Below are 12,518 nucleotides of genomic sequence, written 5' to 3' on the forward strand. Positions count from 1 at the left end.
CTTCTTCAAATCAACCTTATTAACTTAAATGGCCAATTATGTTTTGTTAAATTTGCAGATAAACATGTTTAAGAAGCAAATGAGTTATCAGAATGATATTGTGGTTCTGTTAGGTTTGTGTTAGGTCACATGCTACATTGCTCTGATTAGTAAACATTCTTACAACTTTTTTGCATAGAAAGAGTTGTGACTGTAGACAACTGTGGTGATTTTATGAATAACAATAACAACATATCTCTCTCCCCCAACTCTTTCTCTCACACTCGTATGCTTTTCTGCTTTGTCTCTTTATCCAGGATAAATTACTGTAGAGGGATGTCTTTGCTTTGTCTCTTTATCCAGGATAAATGACTGTGGAGGGATGTCTTTGCTTTGTCTCTTTATCCAGGATAAATGACTGTAGAGGGATGTCTTTGCTTTGTCTCTTTATCCAGGATAAATGACTGTAGAGGGATGTCTTTGCTTTGTCTCTTTATTCAGGATAAATTACTGTAGAGGGATGTCTTTGCTTTGTCTCTTTATCCAGGATAAATGACTGTAGAGGGATGTCTTTGCTTTGTGTCTTTATCCAGGATAAATGACTGTGGAGGGATGTCTTTGGGGGGAGTGTTGGACATCTTCTATACTTCTTTCTGCAACCTGGAGAGGGAGGGTCTACTCAACCTAGAGGAAGAGATCCACATCTATGCCCTGAACTGGAGATTTCTTCTACAAATCCAAAGGCACCTGCAGTTCTTCAAGGACAGCTGGAACCACCATTGATTGCGCGCTGAGGGGAATCAGTCACCACTGCAGCTATGGCAGCCTTCCGCCTGGCTACTCCAACCTCGGCCAACAGCTCCCCCCCCCCCCCCCCGCAGCTACTCGCCCAAGCCTCTACAGGTTCTCCTTTACCCAAATCCAGATAGCAGATGTTCTGAAAGAGCTGCAAAACCTGGACCCGTACAAATCAGCTGGGCTTGACAATCTGGACCCTCTATTCCTGAAACTATCCGCCGCCATTGTCGCAACCCCTATTACCAGCCTGTTCAACCTCTCTTTCATATCGTCTGAGATCCCCAAGGATTGGAAAGCAGCCGCAGTCATCCCCCTCTTCAAAGGGGGCAACACCCTGGACCCAAACTGTTACAGACCTATATCCATCCTGCCCTGCCTATCTAAGGTCTTCGAAAGCCAAGTCAACAAACAGGTCACTGACCATCTCGAATCCCACCGTACCTTCTCCGCTGTGCAATCTGGTTTCCGAGCCGGTCACGGGTGTACCTTAGCCACGCTCAAGGTACTAAACTATATCATAACCGCCATCGATAAAAGACAGTACTGTGCAGCCGTCTTCATAGACCTTGCCAAGGCTTTCGACTCTGTCAATCACCGTATTCTTATCGGCAGACTCAGTAGCCTCGGTTTTTCGGATGACTGCCTTGCCTGGTTCACCAATTACTTTGCAGACAGAGTTCAGTGTGTCAAATCGGAGGGCATGCTGTCCGGTCCTCTGGCAGTCTCTATGGGGGTGCCACAGGGTTAAATTCTCGGGCCGACTCTTTTCTCTGTATATATCAATGATGTTTCTCATGCTGCGGGCGATTCCCTGATCCACCTCTACGCAGACGACACCATTCTATATACTTCCGGCCCGTCCTTGGACACTGTGCTATCTAACCTCCAAACGAGCTTCAATGCCATACAGCACTCCTTCCGTGGCCTCCAACTGCTCTTAAACGCTAGTAAAACCAAATGCATGCTTTTCAACCGTTCGCTGCCTGCACCCGCACGCCTGACCAGCATCACCACCCTGGATGGTTCCGACCTTGAATATGTGGACATCTATAAGTACCTAGGTGTCTGGCTAGACTCTAAACTCTCCTTCCAGACCCATATCAAACATCTCCAATCGAAAATCAAATCAAGAGTCGGCTTTCTATTCCGCAACAAAGCCTCCTTCACTGACGCCGCCAAACTTACCCTAGTAAAACTGACTATCCTACCGATCCTCGACTTCGGCGATGTCATCTACAAAATTGCTTCCAACACTCTACTCAGCAAACTGGATGCAGTTTATCACAGTGCCATCCGTTTTGTCACTAAAGCACCTTATACCACCCACCACTGCGACTTGTATGCTCTAGTCGGCTGGCCCTCGCTACATATTCGTCGCCAGACCCACTGGCTCCAGGTCATCTACAAGTCCATGCTAGGTAAAGCTCCGCCTTATCTCAGCTCACTGGTTACGATGGCAACACCCATCCGTAGCACGCGCTCCAGCAGGTGTATCTCACTGATCATCCCTAAAGCCAACACCTCATTTGGCCGCCTTTCGTTCCAGTTCTCTGCTGCCTGTGACTGGAACGAATTGCAAAAATCGCTGAAGTTGGAGACTTTTATCTCCCTCACCAACTTCAAACATCTGCTATCTGAGCAGCTAACCGATCGCTGCAGCTGTACATTTTCACCTACCTCATCCCCATACTGTTTTTATTTTTATTTATTTATTTTTCTGCTCTTTTGCACACCAATATCTCTACCTGTACATAACCATCTGATCATTTATCACTCCAGTGTTAATCTGCATAATTGTAATTATTCGCCTACCTTCTCATGCCTTTTGCACACAATGTATATAGACTCCCCTTTTTTAAGCCCAAAGTACACCAGGAAGCATGGTAAACAAACATTACTGATGCTTACTTGTGGAGCCTTTAGAAAGGGTGTTCAATAACCGCTCAATTCTATTCTTTAATTTGAATTTGTAGTTTGCCCAGTCCCCATTGACTGTCTCAGTAAAACTGCGGTGAGAAACAGTCAATGATAAGACATGCTGCTGTCTTTACACTAGTGAGCAGACAGACCGTCTGAGCAGTTCAACTAAAGAGTAGAACAAAAAGTGTCACTTCAACTTCAGCTGAATGTCTTCTTCACGACTGTTTAAAGAATACATTAAAACGTTTATTTCTGGTGATGTATGTCTAACTATCAATCATGCCCCTCCTGAGACAAGCAAACTCAAAATACCACCCTCACCATATCACGCACCGTAATGACCATTGTAGTCCTTCTATTCCTCAGTGCTATCTATGCTGTAATAATCTGGGGCGAACACTGCAACAGTGTGGAAAGGCTTGCCGACACAGCCTACTCTCCACAGACCCCCAGAACACAGAGGCAACGGTATCTGGAGCAACTTATGATTTCAATTTGAGCCAGGCCACGGAACGAGGACATCACATCACAGCGTGGGGAGCAAGGGATGGAACGTGAGCGGGGGCCTCAAACAGGATGAGGTGCAACAAACCCTATCAAGACCAACGGAAGCCAGTCACCTTGGTAGGGCACACTAATATGTGTAAATGGGCCTCTCCCTTTTCACTCTCTGACCCCTTCACACTAGACTGTATAATTTTCTTCCTTAAATGTTTGGACTCCGAGGGAAGTTTGTTATAAGGTGTTAGTGGAAGTGCAAGTGGAGCGACCCCAAATCTGGCTTCTGTTACAATACACTACATCAGGTTTATTCAGTGTCAGGATTCCCTGGGCTAAAGCCCTTATCACCTTGAAACACCGCCCTCTCATCAGGAAAGTTCATGGGTCAAACGGCTGCACTGCCCATCTACTGTCAGATTTCTAACACTGGGGAGGTCTTGAGGCACAGCTCACATGTTCATCACTGTGTGTGACAGGAAACACTGTCTACTGGGTGCTGAATTAACAGTTCACTGTAAATTACCTGCAGTCACATATTCTCAACTTCCCCAAATAATGGATTCATGATATACTGGATCTTACTGTATTAATGAACTGTGCCAAAGGCCTTGCAGCATATTTCAATATAAGAAAAAGCAGAGGGCTGAGAAAGAAGAGTAATGTCTTATCACTCTGTCCCACACTGTTTGAACATGTATACAGCTTTAGAGCTATAAATTCCATATCTTACAGTACAAGGCAGAGAAGACTTCCTAACTGCGGAGTGCACACAGTCATAATTTGTTGTTGTTTATTCAGAAGGGCTTGTCCTTCCTAAAACGTCTTGTTAAATTCAACAGACAGGCTTGTCTGAGGTAACTCAGTAATTACGCAGAAACATTACAAATTCCAATATTTTTCTAAGGAAGTGAGACATAAGGCAGAAATATGCCTGTTTGAATTTCTAGCATTGCTTTGGTTTGGATCTGGCCCCTTACCCATGGGCATGCTACATTTAAGACTCTGGCTGGTTGTTAGCATTTAGGCCACCCAGATTTCCCCTGGCCTCTGCGTTAATTACTCAAAACAGTATTTGACCTGTTCAGTTGAATTTTACAAGCCCAGAGTGTACACAGGCAGTTGGGATGCCCCTGCACTGAACCCTGTACACTTTTGAATTTTCTCAGAATCTATTTTTCACTTCATTGTGGCCTCTGGTGTCCTGCTCCTCTCAGACCCAGTTCATGGCAATAAAGAAACCCCTCACCTGGTGTAAAAGTGGACGTATTTGTCTTTATCAGGCCTTTGAGACTCTGGACCTTATGAACACCAATGTTGGTTAATATACATCAGGCGCTTTATTGCAGAAAACGAGCACAAAATGGATCCAGCAAAGCTGCAGGCAGGTGAAGGTCAAGTTCAACTGGAGGAGCGACGAGCCTCGTTTGTCAAGGGCACCCCTAACGTTGATTGGCCAGTTGAGACACCTTCTCCCTCAGTGTGGTGGAAAACATATTTCATGGTAAATGCAGTCATATAGAGTGGATATGTTGTAGATATATCAAAAATATTCAAACATCAGATGAAGCATCAGTTGTTTTTTTATTTCAGTCTCTTGTACAGTTTGAGGGTAACTTGCCTTACAGTTCACCTTGTAGTGCAGCCAGGCATAGAACAAGTGCATGGGAATTCTGATATACCACACAATATTCCCTAAACAGTATGTTTCCCACAGTTGGAAAACCCCACCTGGCTTCAAAAGTAAATAGTTTGCCATCTATAAAGAGGAGATGTTAGTCACAATTAGCATTGGTTTCTTTGAGAGGGACCCAGAACACATACCAACTCAATATTTGTCCTCATGTACTTAATTCCTTTATCCAATATAGAAATGAGGCAGTGCATTAATATCACCATTTCCTAGAAATTCCTTTCAATTTTTATTTTATTTACAACCAGCAATTATTTTCCTCTGTTTGTGGCCATCAATTTGGATTAGCCAACTACTCAGAGCTTCTAAAAGGCACGTCTCTTCTGCTGCTTGACTGCCTAGGCACTTCCTTGAGGAAACCTTTTAAGACAGGACTTTTAAATAGGGATAATGGGAGTATATATGGAGGGTAGGCCACTCAGCTTCAGGTTCCTCCTCCAATAGGATCTATCTAGAATGCATCTGCCTGCAAGGCCATTGGAAATTGGGGTGGCAGGGTAGCTTAGTGATTAGAGTGTTGGACTAGTAACCGAAAGGTTGCGAGTTCAAATCCCCGAGCTGACTGTTCCTAGGCCGTCACTACCTTCATCCTAGCTCTCTAATCTTTCAAATTGTACAGCTTTGATTTTTTTGTTTAACCATTACCGTTAGAATGTAAAATGTAAATCACTGTTTACTAAAGTATATCAAATAACAATAAAAAGCATAACAGCGATATAGAATGTTAACTGCATTTCTCTGAGGTATAGATGCATACCCAAAACAGTGTCTATACTGCAAATTAAATGCAAATAAATTATTCACTAAATCACCAGATATGTCCAAAACGTGCAAGAATTAGCAGTCCAATGAGGTGCGACAAGTAAATAAATGTTTGTGTAAACTTTACCCATCAGAGACAGTTGATACAGTGTACTAAATAATAGGTTCTTCTGAACATTGTACTTACCATCAACGGTGTATACTGGACCACTTGCTGCTGAAGTGCCAGATGAACTTGCTGTTGTTATTAAAAATATAAAATAATCAGAATGCATCATTATGTCCACACCATTTTCACGAGGTGAGTGTTAGTGCATTGAATGTAAGTGTTTGTAAAGAAAGACGATTGAATACAACTAAATGTATCATATAGAAAGTACTACACCTGAAAATTGTACATTAACATTAATAACTAGCCCTAAGACGTGCTAAATTACCAATCCCTTAAAACTGATCTGTAAACCTTCAGAATATAAACCCTCATCTGAACCTGTCTCCAGACACACTTCCATTGCCAAATCTACAACTGGATGCTGACCGGTGGAGGAACTTGTCCCACCGGCTCTAGGGACAGCTGCACCTTCATTCTCCCCGCCCTTTCAACCTGTGATTGACTTGAAGCGTTGAGGAGTTAGGTATATCAGATACTAACAGTTATCTAAACAGAAAATGTTCATAACTCCCCTCTACAACAGCTGATAGCCTGATAGTGAAGTGTTGTAATTATCATCTTTATCATAAAGAAATGTGCAGCAACAATGAATCAAGAAGTTAACACCCAGAACAGCTCAAATAAATTGTACCTTTTCCACATCTAAACTAACAAATGATCAAACTACTTAAGTGTTCTGTTTTGATGTGCAACATGGCCATACCATCATTTGTAATGATGAGTGCACCTTCCATAAAGGGAGAATATCATATTTCCCCAACATCACCATGATTAATTTCCCATTCAGAGCATTACCTTGAGCAGGCTTCACTGTGCCTTCTTATTTGTACAAAGTAAAGTTGTTCTTCACAGTTTAGGCATTGTGTCAATGATCCACTTTGAGCAACAACTGAATCATTCAGTTCCTAATTGATGAGAAAATTACATAAATAAATACAAAAACAGAGAAGACACTTATCATCTATAGATTTGTGTTATTTTTGTTATCATCTGTTGTAAATATTGCTTAACACTCAACATATCTACTTTGGATTAGTAAGTGCTCTAAAGTTAATTAAAAGTACATAAACTGAGAAATTAGACTTACATGCTCCATACGCAAATTCCTTTACAGCGGACGAATGTAGAGTAGCACGACACAAGGGTCTTTCAGATATCGCAAACTGTAGCTCCGATTGGGGCATGGGACAGGTATAAGATGATGGCTTTGTGTAGTTCCAGAAATGTTAAGCAGCTCGAACCCGCCCTTGTCTCTCAACTTTGGAAACAAAGTTAAAACTTGTGAACTTTCTTGATTACCTGTGAGATAATGAAAAACAAAAAATATACATAACTTGCAAATCTGATTTTTATCAGTATATACACGTTTTATTAGGTACACCTAGGTATTAGGTACTGGGTAGAACCCCCTTCTGCCTCCACAACAGCCTGAATTATTCACAGGGTTGTACATTAAGAGATGCCCTTCTGCACACCACTGTTTTAAACAGCTGTTATTTGAGCACGTGGCCTTTCTGTTAGCTTAATTTAAAAAATAAAAAAAGATTACCTTTATTTAACCAGGAAGGGCTCATTGAGATTTAAAATCTATTTTTCAAGAGCGTCAGCACCAAGTCATTACAAAAATTACAGACAAACATGAAAAACTACAAGTAGTCTAGTAAAAACCAAAGAATTCACAAGAGTATAACAAAATTAAAAACATTGACATGTCAGGGAATCAGTCTCAAGATCATTCATTAGTGATTTAAAAATACCAATCGGGACAAGTTCTTCCAGTTTAAAAGTATTTTGTAAGGCGTTCCAAGACGATGGCGCAGAGTACATAAAAGCCCTTTTACCAAATTCAGTTCGGACATTTGGAACAGTAAGCAGGATAAAGTCCAGGGAACAAAGAGAGTACCCACCACATTTCTGAACAATAAAATTAGTACGGACATTCTCCTCTGACCTCTCTCATTAAGAAGGCGTTTTTGCCCCCAGAACTGCCGCTCACTGAATGTGTTTTGTTTATCGCACCATTCTCTGTAAACTCTAGAGACTGTAGTGCGTAACAATCCCAGGAGGGCAGCTGTTTTTGAGATGCTGGAACCACCATGTGTGGCACCAACAATCATACCAAGGTCAAAGTTTCTTGGATTACGCATCTTGCCCGTTCTGTTTGGTCAAACAACAACTAAAGCTCTCTACTCTATAGATTGAGTTGCAGACAGCCACATGATTCGCTGTTCGAAGGAGCAGGCTATTTGCGTTAACACGCAGATGTACCTAATAAAGTGGCCAGTGAGTGTACATCTCTAACTGACAGGACCTTCATAATGGTGTGATATTTGGGCCAGCTGTCCAGCTTCTTGCACTATGGTGAAGATCTATGATCAAATTTCCCCATGTCTATATTATAGCCTTATTCTTTGCTAGATAGAAAAACTGACCCTAGATCTGCACCCATACTCTGAGAAGCTTGATAACTACATGCCCAGACTAGCTTTAATTAATCACATGAGTAGGATTTAATATTTAATAGCCATAGTTATCAGGCTTCTCAGAGTACAGGTGTCAATCTAAGGCCAGTATTATACACTATGTAAATTGAATTCAACTATGCAAGAATCTCTTCATAATTCAACAAGAAACTCTCTATACATTAAAGTTATATGTTCTAAAACTTAGATTTGTGCATGCCTATGCACACCATAAATCAAATTGTCAAAATATTGCACAAAACAATTTGGTTCACTCTGTTGATTGACTTTAAACGTCCGGCTCCCTTTTGTCTATCAAGTGGTGTGACCATGATTCTTTTTCAGCACAACTTTTGTCAGATGGCATACCTCAAAAGTTCAGGCGCCTCTCACCCAACCCCACTGGAGGTGCTCTTTACCAATCCTGCTTGGGACAGTAGTTGTGTATTTCCGCCCAAGACAGCGTCAGTCATCGGAGGCACAATCTTACTTTACACTTGGTTATAAATGATATTATAATACATTATTATTTGTATATTAGCTAGCTCACCATCAACATGTTGTAGGCTACTCAACCCCTTGAAGTGTCAGACGAAACGCTAGACGCAGCGCCAGATGAAACGCTAGACGCAGCGCCAGATGAAACGCTAGACGCAGCGCCAGATGAAACGCTTGAAGCAGTGCCAGATGAAACGCTAGACGCAGCGCCAGATGAAACGCTAGACGCAGCGCCAGATGAAACGCTTGAAGCAGTGCCAGATGAAACGCTAGACGCAGCGCCAGATGAAACGATAGACGCAGCGCCAGATGAAACGCTTGAAGCAGTGCCAGATGAAACGCTAGACGCAGCGCCAGATGAAACGCTAGACGCAGCGCCAGATGAAACGCTAGAAGCAGTGCCAGATGAGGTCCCAGATGAATTTGCTGTTGACAATTAAATTGTACAATACAAATTATCAGCATGCACCATTAGGCCTACATATCAACGGAATAAAATATGTAGCTATACAATTTAATTCAAACTGCAGAGGAGTATATTGCTAAGTTACCCATGCTTACCTCTAAACTTGACCGCACCATTTCAGAGATATCTACCTAGGGAAATATTCAAATATTTTCTTTGTGGACTGCTAGACAATCAACCATGCATGCTAGCTATGCTAACAGTGGAGTGAAAAGCACATGATTCGAGCTAGCTTTGGCCAGTCTGCACTCTTCCCTTTGGTGAACACATGTGTTCCTTTGGTCAGTCTGCTTGCTAAGTTAACGTTAACGGTCTGAACATGTGCTTTCAATGTGCGCGAAACGTACACGTAAAATAATGTTCAACTGACGCCCAGCAAAAATCGAATTTATACTTTCAGAGTATGTCTCATTATACTTACAGTACTCTATTCCTCCAAGCAGATCCGCCGCCTCTCGAAGAAGCTCAGACACTGACACTCTTAGACATACACACAGTGAGCCTCTTTCGCCCTATCTAGGGAGGATCTACAGCCTATCCGCACTCTGTGCTTGATTGCTATGCCGGAATGTTAAAGTTCCGCCTCATCATTTGCATAGAGACGAAGAAATACAGAAGTAAATAAATAATAGTTGACAATAATAAATAAATAGGGAAATAAATAAAAACAGGAATAAATGGACAAGGAAATAAATGAACAGAGAAATAAATAAGTAGGGAAAATACATATTTTGGCAAAATGCAAAAGTACTAATTTTTATCAAATTGTGTTATTTATTGATTGATTTACGTGTACATTCATTTATTTTTACATTTACGTGCATATATATTTATTGATGTATTTATTTATTTATGTATTCATTTATTTTGGATTTTGACCGTCTTGGTCCTCCACAGGATTGTGTCGAGGCACAGATCTGGGGAAGGTTACCAAAAAACATCTGCAGCATTGAAGGTCAACAAGAACAGAGTGGCTTCCATCATTCCTAAATGGAAGAAGTTGGGAACCACAAAGACTCTTCCTAGTGCTGGCCGCCCGGCCAAACTGAGCAATCGGGGGAGACGAGCCTTTGTCAGGGAAGTGACAAAGAACCCAATGGTCACTCTGACAGAGCTCCAGAGTTCCTCTGTGGAGATGGGGGAACCTTCCAGCCCACTTGGAGTTTGCCAAAATGTATGTAAATGACTCTCAGACCATGAGAAACAAGATTCTCTGGTCTGATGATAACAAGATTGAATTGTTTGGCCTGTGTCCCAAGATCACTTCTGGAGGAAACCAGGCACCATCCCTACGGGGAAGCATGGTGGTGGCAGCATCATGCTGTGGGGATGTTTTTCAGTGGCAGGGGCTGGGAGACTAGCCAGTATCGAGGGAAAGATGAACGGAGCAAAGCATAGAAAAATCATTGATGAAAACGTGATCCAGAGCGCTCAGGACCTCAGACTGGGGCAAAGGTTCACCTTCCAACAGGACAGCGACCCTAAGCACACAGCCAAGACAACGCAGAATGTCCTTGAGTGGTCCAGCCAGAGCTCAGACTTGAACCCGATCGAACATCTCTGGAGAGACCTGAAAATAGTTGTGCAGCAACGCTCCCCATCCAACCTGACAGAGCTTGAGAGGATCTGCAGAGAAGAATGGGAGAAACTCCCCAAATACAGCGTCATACCCAAGAAGACTTGAGGCTGTAATCGCCGCCAAATATGCTTCAACAAAGTACTGAGTAAAGGGTCTGAATACTTAAATTTGATATTACATTTTTACATTTTTATACATTTTCAAACATTTCTAAAAATCTGTCTTTGCTTTGTCATTATAGGGTATTGTGTGTAGATTGATGAGGGGAAAAAACAATTTAATCGGTTTAAGAACAAGGCTGTAACGTAACAAAATGTTGAAAAAGTCAATGGGTCTGAATACTTTCCGTATGCACTGTATTACTCCTAATAGTTTTTTTTGGTGTTTAAAAAAAACCTTTATGTAATATTATCTTATGTTGTTCTTATCTATAACTGTTCTGTACTCAGTCATGTATTTTTAAGTTGTTTGTGAACCCCAGAAGAGTAGCTGCTGCATGTGCAATAGCTAATGGAGATCCTAATAAACTACTGTGAGTTCCAAAAGTATTGGGACAGTGACAATTCTGTTGTTTTGCGTCTGTACTCCAGCACTTTGGCTTAAAATGTCAGCTTTAATTTGAGGTTATTTTCATCCATATCGGGTGAACATGTCCTCAACTGGCAGCTTCATTAAATGGTACCTGCAAAACACCCGTCTCAACGTCAACAGTGGAGAGGCGACTCCGGGATGCTGGCTTTCTAGGCAGAACGGAGCAAAGCATAGAGAGATCATTGATGAAAACGTGATCCAGAGCGCTCAGGACCTCAGACTGGGGCAAAGGTTTCTCAAACTAGACACTCTAATGTACTTGTCCTCTTTCTCAGTTGTGCACCGGGGCCTCCCAATCCTCTTTATATTCTGGTTAGAGCCAGTTTGCGCTGTTCTGTGAAGGAAGCAGTACACAGTGTTGTACGAGATCTTCAGTTTCTTGGCAATTTCTCGCATGGAACAGCCTTCATTCAGAACAAGAATAGAATGATGAGTTTCAGAAGAAAGGCTTTTGTTTCTTGCTATTTTGAGCCTGTAATCGAACCCACAAATGCTGATGCTCCAGATACTCAACAAGTCTAAAGAAGGCCAGTTTTATTGCTTCTTTAATCAGGACATCAATTTTCAGCTGTGCTAACATAATTGCAAAAGGGATCAATTAGCCTTTTAAAATGATACATTTGGATTAGCTTACACAGCGTGCCATTGGAACACAGGAGTGATGGTTGCTGATAATGGGCCTCTGCACGCCTATGTAGATATTTCATTCAAAATCTGCCGTTTCCAGCTGCAATAGTCGTTTACAACATTAGCAATGTCTACACTGTATTTCTGATCTATTTTATTTTATTTTAATGGACAAGAAATGTGCTTTTCTTTCAAAAACAAAGACATTTCTAAGTGACCCCAAACTTTTGAACGGTAGTGTATATGTTTTTTCTGTTTGTTATAGGACCAAAAAGATGGGATAAATCTCTGTGTTGGATAGATAACTCTTCGTGTTGTTGTTTGTTTAGTGTTTTCCAATTTTCCCAAAAGTGACTAGAGTCTATAGATTCTTCAATTACATTGAGCTGATTTCTGACGTTTTTTCCCGTTGTGTATGTATTTCTGTATTGTTTTAGTGATTCACCATAGTGAAGACATAGGCTCAGGTTTTC

Source organism: Oncorhynchus clarkii, chromosome 27 (assembly GCF_045791955.1).
Source record: "Oncorhynchus clarkii lewisi isolate Uvic-CL-2024 chromosome 27, UVic_Ocla_1.0, whole genome shotgun sequence".
Taxonomy (NCBI): domain Eukaryota; kingdom Metazoa; phylum Chordata; class Actinopteri; order Salmoniformes; family Salmonidae; genus Oncorhynchus; species Oncorhynchus clarkii.